Here is a 15,837-nt window from a genome sequence, read left to right on the forward strand (position 1 = left end):
CTGAATAGGTTTGGGGACACTGGGTGTTGTGTTGGGATGAAACGTCTGTCTCCCTTAGTTCCAAATCCACTGTCCATGAGGGTTTTGGACACCTCATGTGTTCAAGGGATTAAGAACCTTGTAGGAGGGTCGGTGTGAACACCCAGGGGCAGCAGCCAGAGTGGGCTCTGCCCCCCCAGCAGGGGTATGCGTACCCTTCTCTTCTAGGGAGCAAAAGGAGACAGATTCACAGGTGGAGAAAACTGCGTTCTGCTCTCTGGGGTGGGCGGAAATGTTGGGAGGCTCTTCCCGCTCCCAGGAGGGCTGACGTTGGTGCAACCTCGAGCATCCAGCAAGGGCGCTCACACTCGTGCATGTCTTCTTGGGAATGGCCATGCCTTGCCAGGTGCTGACCTGGGAGTTTAATCATGAGGGAGACAGTGATTTACTTGTCCATCCTTAAAACCTCTGCAAGCCAAAAGGAATCAGCTACGTCCGGGTGGTAGGACCTCCGGGCACAGGTCCTGGGACACACGCAGTCTGTAGGAAAGAACAAATAGCACGGCTCTGCTGCTACGGTGGTCTGAGGACTTCAGAGGAATGGGAGAACTGTAAAAAGGTGGCTGGGGTGCCAAGCTCACATAGCCTGGGATGTCCCTGTCAGGAGCCTGCTCCAAAGCTGCCTTTCTCCAGCTGTGGCATGCCCATCAATGGTGGGACAGTCATTAGATGTCCATGTGGTGTCGGGTGACCTTGTTGGGCCAAAAGCATACAATGCAGGCCTCCTTTTCAACAGGCAAAAAGTTGCTTATAGGAACAAGGAGGCTGGAAAGAATCAGGGAAAAGATAAATGACAGGCTTGGCTTGCTTAATGCTCAAAAGCCATTGCAGACAGCAGAAGGGTTCTGAATAGTTTCACACTTAAATATCCAAGTTCTGATAGTTAACATATTCTGACTACAGGTGGGGGCACAACACACACCTTATGCTGACTGGTGACCAGAGCTGTGTGAGGATGATAGTGGGATCCACTTCATCTCGTCTTGGTTGGGATCATATAAAGATACCCAGGAAGAAAGGGGTCAGGCTTCAGGTCCAGTCCTCAGAGGAACTGGCTGAGGACTATAGAATGATATCTTCAGGTGCAGATCCCAGGTGATGAGACCAGGCTTACATGACAGACCTGAAGCAGAAGGAGCTTCTGCTTACTTGTTAAGTTCTCTGCCCTGCAGGGAAGGCACTGGTACCTTTCAGTAGACCAGAGAAAGGCAGGTCTGCAAACCTTGTCCCTCGGTCTTGATACTCTGAGCTCTGCCTCTCCAGAATCCCGAGGTTGGGCTTAACTGGGATAGTATTCAACACCAAGTCCAAGTCGGCTCCCCATCATCCTTTTTAACAACATGAGGTCCCACAGGCCGTGGAGGGGACTGCAGGGCACAGTTAGCTTGGGTTTCTTTTAAATCACCTACAATGTCTGTATCTCCTAGAGAGGCAGCAAAGCATCACAGAGAGGTCTGTGGTTCTATAATCCAGCAGAGTGCAGGTGGGAATCTTATCCCTATTACTCCAGTCTTGGACCTTGGGCAAATGCCACTCTCCCTAACAGTCTCAATTTCCATCTACATCGACTGGATGAGGATGCTGGATGAGGATGCTGCCCTTTATGAAAGCCGGCGAGTGTGAAGGGAGGGATACCTCATCTCATTCACTGTGCTTTCTGAAGCCACTTCAAGAGGTCGTGTGACCAAATGGAGGGATGACTGATGGCCATGGAGATGTACAGAGCTGTAGGGCTCAGGGGTCACCATCTGTGATTCCAGTCTCTCACTCCCAAATCCTGACTACCTGGGGACACTTCCTGCAGGATTCCTGAGGCCACAGAACCATTTTCTCTCTTATAGGAACTTGAGAAATAGGCAATAGTGTATTGCCACCCACTGTGTGTGCCACCACGGAGTGTCTGGCAGAGTATATTATCCAAACATTTTCACTTGATCTTTATAAGAGTGTTCAGGGTCACTGGCTGGGTCCCCAAGCTAACTCTTATTCAGAGCAGTGGACTTTAGCCTGAACTGTCCACTGGTGCAGCTATATATTTTTTCCTAAGCATTTGCCCCCAGAACATAGTCCAGCCTCGGTGTCTTGCCCATCAGGGTAAAAAGACTCTCCAAAGGAGAGAAGCTTAGGGCTATGGACAGGGCTGTGCTGAGAGGCTCACACTCAGGAATCCTATCCTGTGGTCACTTTCTTACTTAGCATTTTAATCACTGTAGAGGGAAAGCATCTCACTGGACATTTTTCAGGTTCCATTTGGTCCTCAGCTTCTAAAGGCTTTACCGTTGGTGCTGTCACAGGAACCACTGTTCTCAGCTCTGAGATGTCAGTTTCAGACCTAATTAGATGCAGTCAGAAGAAGGTGATGGGGGATTTTCAACAGAAGAATCTGTCTCCCTGCTGGGTTCAAATCCAGGCTCTACCACACTAGCTGTATGACTAAGCCTTATTTTCTTTTACTGTGAATCAGGGACAGTAGCAGTTACCATCTTAAAATAGCTGTTGTGTTGTGTGTGTTTCAGGGATGATGGAAGACAAGCACTTTGAACAGACCCTGTACGTGATCAGTGGTCAGCAACTTTTAGGTCCTGTTCAGTGTATGGCTACACAGCTTAGGCCATCCGAATGCCAAGAACTGGGCTATCCTGTAAGCAGGCAATACTGTTGACAGTCTTAAAATTCATTCATTCCTGGATTGCCATCCAAGCCCTGTACAGGCAAGCAGCACCAAAAGCTAGGCACTGGGATGCTGAGCCTTTGCCGCGGCCCACTGACCCTCTGCACTGTGGCAGATCCTGGAAACACCACAGCTGACTCAGCTACGGCCCCAAGCGCTTAGAAACGCAACTTGGAAATATATGCACATCTTTAAAGCAGGGCAGCAATCCCATGTGATTAGTGCTGGGGAAAGACTGCACCTAGCCCAACCTCGAGCTCAGGAAGCACTCCCTGAAGGCAGCAGAAATCTAACGTAATTTAAGAGCTTTGCCACAGAAGAAAAGCACAGAGTTCACTTTCTGTCCTCTGTTTGGAATCTTGGTGTGCCTTTAATTGAAAATAGGAAAAACCTTGCCTGGGGGTTACAGGCATTGTCCCCAACCTTAGGTAGCGTTTCTTTTGCAGGCAGTTTCATGTGTGCTTTTTCTTCCAAAGACTCTGCTCTCAGGTTTGAATGTGGGAGTAAGGATGGCTTATGGCTAAGCAGAGGAAGAGCATGCAGGTGCAGTTTCAACCTCCATGGGAATCAGGAGACTTCAGGAAAACATTAGCCCAGATCCATCTAACAGAGACTTTGCCTGTAACCAAATAGCCCCCGTGTTGCTTAGGCAACTGAATTCCAGTTCCTCCATGATCAAGTGCAGCATGTGGAACTTTGAGAGGCTGAGTTTTGGACCTCCCTCGTGCCCACTGAGTCACTGAGAAAGAACCCATGGCTGTTGGGGGATTTTTATCAGGTCACACGGCAAGACAGAGTCAAATATGAGATTGGTCTTGTGGGTCCTAAATCGGACAGCCTTTGGGAGAATTGTAGAAGCATAGAATGCCCGGTGAGTCTGGCCTTGAAGTTGATGGATGGGGATAGGGAGCCTTCGGAGGCAGCTATGGGCAGATAGTAGTGAAGAGGCGGTGGTCCCAAATCATACCAGCATGGATTGAGAGACCACTGGCAAACCACTCTGCCTTAGAAATACCCTTTTCTTCATCTGTGAAAGGGGAGTATCAAGCAATAGACATGTGTGTGCTGTGGGCTTTTCCCACCTCAGCATCTCTGTCTATCATCTCAGCTCTGTATGTCTCTCTCCCCCCACGTCCCCATCTCATCAACTAATTCAAAGTCTACCCACATCCCAAGAGCTCACTCAGCTGTTTCTGTATTCAAGAAGCCTTCTCCAAGCCCCAGAGAGAAGTGACTTCTCCCATCGGAATTCATAACATTTTTAAGGCGTATGCTCTCCTGACTCACAACTCATGCTTAGAATTAGACAGTCAATGGAAGTGTTAACCCTCTCCCCATCGTTATAGTATGGGATTCTTGGGGCCAAAAATGTGTCTGAGTCATTCTTCACAATCCCTGGCTTGGTTATTTGCACATAGTAGGTACTGAGTGACTACTTTTCAATTATATGAAAACTATAAACAATGAGATGGTTGGTCTCTCTTCATTATTCCTAAGAATTGCAGCCCCACAGGAAAAGTTAGCTCACTACTGACTTTCAGTTATCAGCCCCTCTGCCTGAATGAATTCTCTCGTTTCATCTGTTGGCTTTGAATTGGCTTGGTCTGTGAAGTGTACTGAGTCTGTTTACCATGTAGAAGGAAGCGCTGAGAACAGCGTTTCCACTCCTCGGCTCCCGATCTTCACCGGATCGGGGTAAAGGGATGTGCTGCCTAAAATCAGAGGTGCTTTCAGTCTGGTTCCAGGAACAGGACTGAGAGACCCCTTTGTCTACCTAGAAGGGCTTTGCTCAGTAACTATATGAGGAGGAGAGTAGGTGCATTCCTTAGCAGACAAGCGGGTGATGGATGATTGCACAAATAAGAGAATCAATAAACAAGAAAAATGAATGAAGGAACAAGTGGATAATCAAATGAATGGCAGAGGATGGATGAATAAGTGAGTATGTGATTAAATGGCTGTATCCATGAATGAATGAATGAATGCATGAATGAATGAATGAATGAATGATGAAGAACTGGAAAAACTGTAGCAAAAAAACCCTATTTTTATGAAAACTAATAGCGTCCCTGTTTGTCTCAGTTCATGGCTGCTGCTAAAAACACAAGACCACAGATAAGCAAGTTAAAGAAAAAAAAAAAAAACACTGATTTTGGTCTACAGCTCTGGAGTAATGAAGCTCTAGTGGTCACAGGTGAAAGTATCCCATGTGGGCACTGGGAGCCTTCTTGCTGGCAGAGTCCTGAGGCACACAGGGCAACCCAGGGTGAGAGGCACCCTAGGGGTTTCCTCTCTTTTTTAAAAGCTTCTAACACTCAGTGAAGGCCTTATTGAATCCTAATCAGTAACTTCCCAAATACTCTAAACTGGATAGTTCAGGTTTCCACCCTCTTAATACCCCATGATGGGAATCAAGCTCTAACATGAGTTTCCAAGGAGACAAGCCATAACAACACCCACAGGGAAACGTAGAAGAATGGAGGCACAGGAAACTTTAGTGCAGAAAGTTAATAGCAACACTTACAGGAAGTACCTTCTGGAACACAGTTTAGAAGGTCTTGGGAAGTTTTGGCTGCCAATAGGCACGTAAGTGTCTGTAGGGAAAGCGGAGAGAGGGCAGCTTATCTCTTTCTTGGCTTCACACTTTTGCTGCAACAAAGGCCAGGATTGCTCTCCAACATTACCTTTTGTTTTCCAAGTTCATTGTCACTCAGTCTACATGTCCACCCCTTCATTTGTTCACTTGGCCAATCCTATAATTATGATCTAACCTTGCTCTCCGGTATCATTTCTGCCCAAGATCAACTCCAGTTCCTGTGACTCCTTCCATCTCTATTCCCTACCCAACCCCAGTGAACTCCTACTTATTCTTCAAAGCCCCACCCAACATCATCTCACACTCCTGCAGACAGAGCACATCTCCCCTTCTCTGGTTCCCCCACGGATGTTGATGCCATACCGCATGAACACACATTGAGATTTTGTCTACACGGAGCTATCATTATGGCTTTACACAATAATCCTTGTGCCTGGCTCTGGGGGGCTGATACTTATTCCAGAGCCCCTGTTCAAGCATGACACCTGGTCTAGTCTTGATGGATGTTGGCTGTGTGGAGGAAGGAATGGATGGATTGGGGGAGGGAAAGCACACTTTGGTGCAGGGGAGACATCCAAGATCCAAGTCTGCACCTGGGAAGAAGCCTGCAACATTCTGCATAATGGTCCTGGAGCCAGTGCTCCCATTTGTCAGGCAGGGAAAGGACATAATTAGAAAGGGAAGAGAGGGAGAAAGAAAGGTCCTGGGGCTTTCAGAGAATCTAGTTTCTGCTCCTCAGCTCCCTCCAGGTGCTATTTTAAGTAGGTCACCTTCTAGAAGTAGCCGTAGTCAGGTGGGATATTGCTCTTTTCCCATGTGCTAGCCATGATGGGAATACTTTGGATTAATTCTTATTATTCCAGGCCATATTAATAATAAACCTGTTCCAGAGAAAGAGACCTCATTAAAAGCAGGGTGCCAAGCGAGGGGTACATAATGGTTAGGACCACTGGGTCAAGGTTACAAAGACTTACATCCTGTGTCACTCTATTTATAGGAATGTTTTACCCCTTTCAGCTATGGCATTTGATTCTATGCCTTGGAGACCCGGAGCTATTATAGCCACAGTCTCTGAGATTCCGAGCCATTTCATAGCCATTCCCCATTATGGGAAATTGTCAGGTTCAGTTGATAACAGAAATTCCCAACTATGAGATATTCGAACAGATCAGCTTCCAATACTAATACTACCTAAAATTGGTCAAGGCTCTACAGGATGCCAGGATCCTTGCTCTTCCGATTCCTGGATTGCTTTACCCAGCAGGACAAGATGCCATGTTAGTTCTCATTTTATAGCTAAGGAAATTGAGGCTCTAAGAAGGGAAGTGATTTGTTGGGGCCCTAGGACCAGAAGACAGCACAGTCTGCCTCTGGCCAGTGGCAGAGTCGAAGCTCATGCCAGCCTCCTCCCTCCTGGCCTCATACCAGGAGCCTGGGGGACTTGGGGGCCAGTCAAAATGCGGGTGTGGTTGTCAAAAGTCGTATTAAAGAAGAGACTGGAGCTCTTCATTAGCTATACGGAGCAGTGAGCTGCCTGCAAACCCCAAGAAAAACACTCTTAGCCTGTCTACAAACCACTTCTGGCTCTGCTTTCATTTTATCTGACACTGTGAAAGCCAGAGCTTGAAATGATTGGGGGCAGAAGGCCAATTAGCAAATTCATTAATAGGATTAAACCTCTCTCCTCTCCTCTAATCATTTATGTGAACTAGATATGTCTCCCTTTGTTGCAGCCATCATGGCTTGTCAGGGAAGGATCGAGCAACTATTTAAGCATCTTCAAGTCTCTTAGATTCTCAGAGCTCTGGTGGTGGACAGGCATCCCAGGGTTTCACATGGTCTACATGGGCGGGAGGCTCAAGCAGATTATGAGTGGTATCCAGGCAAAGCAGCCAGATGCAAGAGACTGCTATACATCCAAAAATACACAGCAGCCTTCTCTTTACTTCTACCCTGTCCTTTGTCAGACATCCTCAGCTCAAGTCACATGTATGTGGCAGTCACCATGAGTACATATTCATGGCTAAACAGACCTAATTCTCAACAACATACTTGCTTCATGACCTTGGCTGGGTCACATTGTCTATATAAGCTTTAATCTCCACATCATCTAGAAAACTCGGGCACTGATAGTAATGCCTATTGTAATGCCTCAATATTGTTGTGAGAAGTAAGTGCAGCAATACCTTCAAGGTGTGGCCAGCACACAGAGAGAATCCAATCAGAGTGAGTCATTGCTCTGTCTGTTTGTGCTGGTTCAAAGCATGACTTCAGACCAGCAACCTCACCTTAACTTGGCGGTTGTTAGGAATGCAGAATCTCGGGCCCCAACTCAGCCCTAGAAAATCCTAACAAGATTCCCAGATGGATTGTACACCCACTGAGCTTTGAGAAGCAGTGGACCAGAACATGTATTCTAGAAATATATAGGTTAGGTGACCTAAGGTAATGCATCAAGTAGGTAGGGACTCTGGAATCCTCTGGCTCAAGCCTGTTGTTATGGATAATAAAGGTGAAGAAGGAAGGTGCATTGCCCATGGTCACATGACTTTGAATGTCAGCCTGACTGACTGCCCTTGGTCGCTTGTCTTCATATGAATTATTTCACTCCAGAGTCCCAAGATTAGCATTTCTGCAACTGAGATTTTGTTTCTTTTCAATAAAACAGAGGTGCAGGACTAGGCATAGCCATTAATTTTTAGAAATTTATCTGTGCATATATGTGTAAGCCTGTATGAATTTATATGTTCCATGTACGTGGAAGCCAGAAGAACAGGAGTTACGATGTGTCATAAACCACCATGTGGGTTCTGGGAACTGAATCTGTTAGGCCAGCCAACCAAAAGACTCAATATTGATTCTACCAACCAAGTTCTCTGCTACCTGAAGATACGATGAGCAGAGATTTGGGGCCTCCTTCCTTCTTTCTAAGACAGAAATCACAACAGAGCCTGGTGGCTTGCAACTAGACACTTTCCAACACAGGAGATAGTGTTGAGAATACCAAGATCCTCCAAGGAGCCTGACAGCCTAGATGTATATACAAAGCTTTTAAGTTGGGATGTGAAGCCAGAAAACTTAATAGAAGTTAGTGGATTCTGAGCAGATAAATCCCTGAAGCATGAAGTCAAGTCCCCTCTGCGGGGCTAGGTGCTGTAATCTCATTCCACATTTATGCTAGCTTCTACAGCCATATTGCAATTCTTCATAGAGTGGGAAATGAGGGGTTGAGGGCCTGATTGTCTAGTGATTAGACAGTGAGTCACCAAAAATGGCAGCCATCAGCTTCTTCTTGGCCCATCAACTCCTCACTGTGCTGTCCTTGACCTGCTGAGAGAAAGGTTCTAAGAGAAACCATGCAGTTTCAGCCTCCAAGGGAAGGCCAGTGCATTTACATACATGCACAGAAGCCTCAAGTTAGCCTTCCAGGACTCTCCCAGAAGGCCATGTTGCATGTGCAGCAAGCATCTCTTAGAGTGGTTTCAGGGGGCTCCTCACCCTCCTTCTCTTCTTGTACATGATGAGAACTGAACTGGATTAGGCCTCCAAGCCCCACAGACCCCAACACTAAAACAATCTCATCTCTTAACTTTCCACTGATGGCTATTTAGACAATTCAAGACAAAACAGTTAAGAAAACAAAAACCCAAGAATATTTGAATTTCTTCCCATGACGACTACTCTGGCAACAAATTTCGAATACAGTATGTTGTCAAAACACATTTATTCAGTGTCTGGTCGCCCGTGCTTTGCTGGTGCCGTGGGAACATCTTGAATGAGACATTTGATGTCTGAGCATTGGAATCAGAGCAGACACCAAGAAGACCCACTGTGTGCCAGAGGCTGCACACAGTGTCAGCAAAATAACAACAAAATGAAAAAACAATAGTTAAATAGACAGAGTAGAAAGCAGAGGAGTCAAGCAAAATGTTTATGTGGCTCATTGTGCCCAGTACTTTACTAAGTACTTCTGCTGCTGTAGACTGATTTAATCCTTACAGCCATGCAGTCTCAAACAGCAGGACGATGTAGGTGCCAAGGGAGCTTCTGGAAGCAACTTGCTCAAGTTCCCTTAGGTGCTGGTAAGAGACTAGGGATTGGCACCAGATTGGAATGACTCTAAAGCCTTTGTCCTTGAGGTTCTTCAGTCTGGCAATGACTAAGAGGGCAGAAAATCTGTAGATTATCTACCTAACAGCCCAGCAGTTTGTTTCTTTTCCAGCCTTGAAGTAGGCAAGGTTGTAAACACCATTTCCAGCCAAGGAAAGGGGAGGATAAAGGACATGGGTGGATAAGTTATCCCTCCATATCTGTGAGCTCCATGGCTTCAGATTCAACCAATTCATACAGAAAATATTCAGAAATGAAAGTTCCAAAACATTTAAAAAGTAAAACTCGAGGGCTGAAGAGATGGCTCGGTGATAAAGTGTACTCCTTGAAAACAAGGGGACGTGTGTTCAAGCCCCAGAGTCCACACCGAGCAGCAGGCCAAAGTACCAAGTACATACATGTAGTGGTGTGTTGTCATTTTCCGAGGTAGTAGTAGTCACCGAGAAATGATTTTTAAGTATATGGGAGAATGTGTAGAGGCTACATAAAAATACTACATATTTTATTAATGTGTTGTAAGCATTCCCAGATTTTTTTTAACCAGTGGGTCCTGGAACCATTCCTCCAAGATGTGAAGAAGCAAGGGTATTCGATTCACTCATTTCTTATGGATGGTTGAGTTAGTATTTGGACCCAATGGTTGCACTCACGTATCTGTATGCTTAATCACAGGGCTGAGCTGTATGTGGCATCTCACTGTGCTGTGTTACAGAGTGTGAAACACTACTTGGGTTCAGAGTGGGGAGGGAGCGTTTTTAAATCTGAAAGGTGGAGCGTTAAGAGCCAGGGAAGATGCCTAAAGGCAGTGGCAAGGAAGGTGAACAAAGAAGCTAGGATTCCGCCCAGAAGGGCAGTTAGGAAGCTCTGAGAGGGAACAGTGAGAGCAAAGCTGTTGAAGGAGGATAAAGAAGGAACTGGATCCGAGCTATAAAGCTTGTATTTAGGGGACTTGGAGGATGAGTGACCGTCAGAAATAGGTGGGAAGAGAATGGAAGCCAAGACCAGAGTCAAAGTTCTCCTATTCAAGAAGGTGGATCCTGGGAGGTGGCAGGCAGCGAGGGCTTCAGGAAGACGGAATGGGACTGTGTCCTTTCACCTACCCATATTTCCCGAGACATCTCCCCATGATTGCTCCTAGTCACATTTGTTCTGTCCTCCTCTTCCTCCTCCTCTTCCTCTTCCTCTTCCTCCTCCTCCTCCTCCTCTTCCTCCTCCTCTTCCTCCTCCTCCTCCTCCTCTTCCTCCTTCTCTTCCTCCTCCTCCTCCTCCTCTTCCTCCTCCTCTTCCTCCTCCTCCTTTTCCTCCTCTTCCTCTTCTTCTTCCTCCTCTTCCTCTTCCTCTTCCTCCTCTTCCTCCTCTTCCTCCTCCTCTTCCTTCTCTTCATCCTCCTCTTCCTCCTCCTTCCCCTCTTCCTTCTCTGCTTTGCCAAGGCCATTTACTTACTGGCTATTCCCTTGACTTACATTGGTAGCCCTGACCTGCTGTATAACCATTCCTGTGAACATACCTGCCTCTCTAACATCAGCATCCTTTCTTCAAAGGCCTTTCTTTCTGTCATTCTGAGCATTTCTAAGACTAACATAGTTCTAGGCACAGAGTTGACACTTAATGACTTGAAGTCATATCTCATAGTGATACATAATTCCTAACTGCAACTATATGGCAAAGACATTTGGCATCACTTTGAGCCCCCACAGCATATACACAAATGCAGACATCATAGATCGTTGTCTAGGAGGGTAGTTTCTACTGTCTAGAGCAAGCATGCTTATGCTGTGACCCTTTAATACAGTTCCCAGTGTTATGGCGACCCCCAACTATAAGATTATTTCCATTGTTACTTCATAACTCCAATTTTGATACTGTTATGAATCAGAATGTAAGTATTTGTGTTTTCTGATGGTCTTGGTCTTATGCAACCCATGTGAAAGGGTCAGTAGTCTCCAATGTTGAAAACCACTGGTTTGGAGCAAAATAGCATATTGGAGGCCATTCTGTATAGATGAGAGTTGATGGGGGAGAAGGTGCAGCGTGTTGGACAAGGCAACACAGAAGGCCCAGCCTTGTAAGCTGTAGCTTAATTGAGTTGTTGGGATCTTCCTTGAACATCAGCTTCTTCATCCGTTAAATCGCAGTCATCATGGGACTAACTCACTAGCTTGTCACATGGACTGAGATAACGGAAGTGTTTATGAAGCTGTAAGACAATGCCTAAGTGGTGGTTGTTGATATCAGATTAACTGTCATAGTGGTAGGATTGATTTTTTTTTTCCTAATGGCCATGATGTTTGTGGCTGGTGGTCATTAATGATGGTTAACAGCTGGAGATAATGGTGGTGGCGGTGATAGGGGTGGGTGTTATCAGAGGCGGTAATGAGCACTGTAGGGGAAATGTTATTGACGATGGTGTAAGTGTTGGTGACAACAATAATAGCAGATGAAATAACAATAATGGAACTAGCGATGAGATGTGTGCTCCTTGTCCTGATGCAGGATAACTATGTTAATAGCAATGGTCGTAACTAGTACGGCCATTGTTGTTGATAATAAAGGTGTTGGTAGTAGTGGTGATGACGGTGGTTACACAGTCAGGTGATGTGGTTAGTAAGCATTTATGAGTAATAGTGTTCTTGGGAGGCTGATATTAGTGGTGATAGTGGCACTGGTGGATTTGGGACAATCATTACCTTTGTATTAACTAACTACCTTAGGCGTCACAGGATTTCCAACTCCCACTACTTGAGCCCCACCCCAAGATGTATTTGTCAAGAGAGAAAAGTAAGACAGATACCCAATGCCTTCCGATTTTTTCCCTACATAATTGGGGCTTTCAGGATAACTGTAATCTAAGCTGTCTTCTTGACACTTGTATTCCAACACATATGGCACTGTTGGGCCCAGTAGGCAGTCATGTCTGCAGTAAATATCTGTGCAGTGCCAGAAGACACTTTCAGAAGAACACAGCCATCTTGAATGTCCTCATCAGAGTCAAGCGTTCCATCTCTGAGGACCACACAGAGGTTATTTGGTACAAGTTCTTCATCATCTCCAAAGACCCTTGCATTAACACCACGCAGTATGGGCTCTGCAACCACTCTTTTCTGGCAAGTTTGGAAAGCTCTGCCCTGGAAATCCCTAGATGTTGGCTTAGCCTGACTCCTTGGGCCACCACCACCACCACCACCACCCACCAATCTGCCCCCAGAGCTATGTCTTCTCGGTTCTAATTCAGAGCTAACATATTACAAGGACCCACAGGGAGATGGCAACCCATACCAGCCACTTCTGAGGTATCCTGTGTTTCCTTCTTGTACTCTTGCTCTGGAGCAGGAACAGGATGTATCTACCAGCCAGAGATGTTCTTATTGGCATTTGGTCCACACCCATCAACATTGAAGAAGTGACTTCAAGTGACAGTGGCTCCATAGCCCACCCTCTCAACACATGAGAGACACCTGTAAACCCTTCATTAACTGTGTGTAGAAAACAAAACAGGCCCTTCAGCTCATGGTAAGGCTATGCCCTGACAGCCTGTCTTAAACTGACAATGTTATATACATTGTCATGGGTATTGAATCTACCCAGCCCGCCAAACATCTGTGCTCAGATAGCTCATGGCCAAGAACTGGTGGTTTCCTCCCATGATCTGGGGCTGGCTGGGAACATCTTGTGAGAGTATGATTCTATATCTCACTGGCTCAGGAAAGAGCCAAACTCAAAATATGATTCTGACTGAATGTGTATCATGTTCATCCTGCCGGCAAGCTGGCAAATCACTGAGTCAAACTGTTGTAATCTGGGGTCTGTCTGTAATCACATGCTCATAGTACAGCATCTGCATAGCCTTTTGACACATAGTAAGGGTGCAGTAAAGTGTATCCTTTACTAATACTGAGATTTTTTTTTCTATTTCTGCCTGAGAGATGGGGCACCAAGTGGTCAATCAAACTAGACTTTTGTGTCTATGGTGCAATAGGTATGGCTGTCATTTGTCTTGGATCCCAGACCCCATAATTCTGATCCTAACAGACTCTTTGAATAGATTACATGTTATTGAGAAAGATAAGAATAAACCTAGATCTTTGAACAAGAGCCATTTTGCCCAATAAAGAATAGAATTTGGATACTAACTGGTCTTAGATTTAAACACTGCAGTTTCCTTCCCTGCCTGCATGACCTCAGCTCACTCCTTTTGTTGGGCCTTGGGTTCTTCATGAGTCCCATGAGGTTGGCAATGCTGACCGCATGGGCTCCTTGGGAAGAGTATGGAAAATGAAGTGTAAATGGAGCGAGGGTGAGAATTCATCTCTCAGGCAGCTCAGAACAGGAGAAAATGGAAAGACCAAAGTGGTTTGGGGATTACAGCTGCCTGCAGCCTTTATGTGTCTCTGGAATTGATTTATTGTTCCCCTAAAATCCTGGAACAAAATCAAGAAAGAGAGGAAGAAAAGGAGGGTGCAGGGAGGGTGGGAGTCTGGAAGGAAATGTAAACATGGGGGAACAGAAGTAGCCAATGCCCACCCAAGGAAGTGGTCCACATGGGGAGAGTTACTTGCTTGCTGTTTTTGTATGTTGTCAGTGTACATGTTAAAAGAGATGGAAGAAGAGGGCTGAGTAAGAAGAACTCCAGCAAAGTTATGGTACAGAAGAGAAGACACACGGGCAGGTCACAAGGTGCATTCTGCAAAGGGTGGGAACTGAGGGAACGTAACACAGACTCTCAATACCACATGGGGGCTCCATGTGTCAAACAGTACGTGTTTCTTAAGGGGCATTTGGTGTGTGTACATGTGTGGAAAGAGAACACGTGTTGCTGTGTATGTAATATCAGACAGCATGCTGGGCACTTCCTCCCACATTATTTCATCTAATTACCTTACTACCCTGTGAGGCAGGGTGCCATCTGATCCACATCTCAGAAGTAAGAAAATAGAATCTCAGAGTAGGGACAGGAGGAACAACCTGAAGTCACGTGAGTGGGAAGGGGAGGAGATATGTCGGTCCCCTTAGGTTTGAGGTTCTGTTCCTACCACCAAATATTTGAGAGCTGGGGAAGTTGAGGCTCAGGAATCGCAAATTTTCCTACAGTTGCACAGCCAGCCTGTAGGATCAGGAGGCCAAATCCCAGCTCAGACTGCCCAATCTCCCATTTCTTCTCTTTCCCTGGGCCCTCACCCCTCTCTTCCTCCTCTTCATCCTCCTCTTCTTCCTTTTCCTCCTCCTCCTCCTCCTAATTGTTTTTGGCTGACTTCCAAAACTTTGGGGGAGCACTAAACCAGGAAACCAGTTCAAAAGATAAAAGCTTCATGGATGTCCCTCCCTATGCCTGGCATCTACATGCTGTCTCCACCGCTGTCCTCTTCCACGATTGCTCTGCAATGTATGCCGTGAGGCAGAAGCTGCATTCCAGGCTGCCACTATGGTCCCTCTCCTCCTGATCCAGAAGACTGTCCATGTAATGACACACATAGACTTAGAAGCCAGGAAGCCTCCACTGAATGCATGATCTTGGATAAATGCCTACTGTATTTGAGCCTCAGATACATCATCTGTAAGATAAGGATATGATCTCCCTCCGTGGAGTGCTGCGAAGGAAAGTCAAACTCCTCAACAATCACAAGTCTAACGACTGTTACAAATATGACAATTTTTGGCTTGTGCTGTCACCCCCCCCCCCATCCATTATTCCTGGCAGATATTGATCACCCATCACGGAACCTTTTTCTTCCGCATACAGTGTGACCTCGGGATCTTTCTCGACAGCACTCTAAGCAGAGACTACCAGGGCAAAGTTATCTGGTTTCCAGTTCTGACCAAATGTACATTTCCAATTCCTTCTGCTTTGCACAGGCTAGCCTGTTGTTCTCTACTGTGTGTGTGTGTGTGTGTGTGTGTGTGTGTGTGTGTGTGTGTGTGTGTGAAACTATTCTTCCATGCTGAAAGATCACTCTAGTCATTTGTGTATTGATTTATTTGTACAAATTCTCCAGCCTTTTAGAATTCCACCAGCCACATCTTAACTGTCAGACTCACTCAGGATCTGCAAGTAACATCAGTTCACATCTGGGAGAGGAATCAGAGCAGGGAAGAAATTCCCACACAGCACACACCCTCAGCCACCTCTGAGAGTCCTACAAGAGGTGGGGTGTGAATGTGAATTTGAACTCTTTCAAAATATTTAATACTAAAGTTGGCTGACAACTGTACTCTCAAGAGGGAGGCTCAGAATAATTTATACCTTAGACTAAGCAACCCAGGCTGCCATAACAAATAAACTCCAATGTTTCAGTGGCTTAATTAGCAGAATTTCATTGACCATTTTATAGGACGAGTCAAGGTGTGCAAGCAGCTTTATTCCACATGGTACCCAGAAATCTAGCCTCTTTCTACCTTGTCACTCCATCAGCCCAGGGCCTCTTCT

General features: G+C 45.9%; 1 protein-coding gene across 3 annotated transcripts in view; it reads left to right on the forward strand.

The window, feature by feature from the left end:
- Kcnip1 (potassium voltage-gated channel interacting protein 1) overlaps window positions 1-15,837 on the forward strand; it is a 376,538-nt gene that overhangs the window by 152,131 nt on the left and 208,570 nt on the right. The gene's annotated exons all lie outside the window — the stretch shown is intronic.

Source organism: Arvicanthis niloticus, chromosome 6 (assembly GCF_011762505.2).
Source record: "Arvicanthis niloticus isolate mArvNil1 chromosome 6, mArvNil1.pat.X, whole genome shotgun sequence".
NCBI lineage: Eukaryota > Metazoa > Chordata > Mammalia > Rodentia > Muridae > Arvicanthis > Arvicanthis niloticus.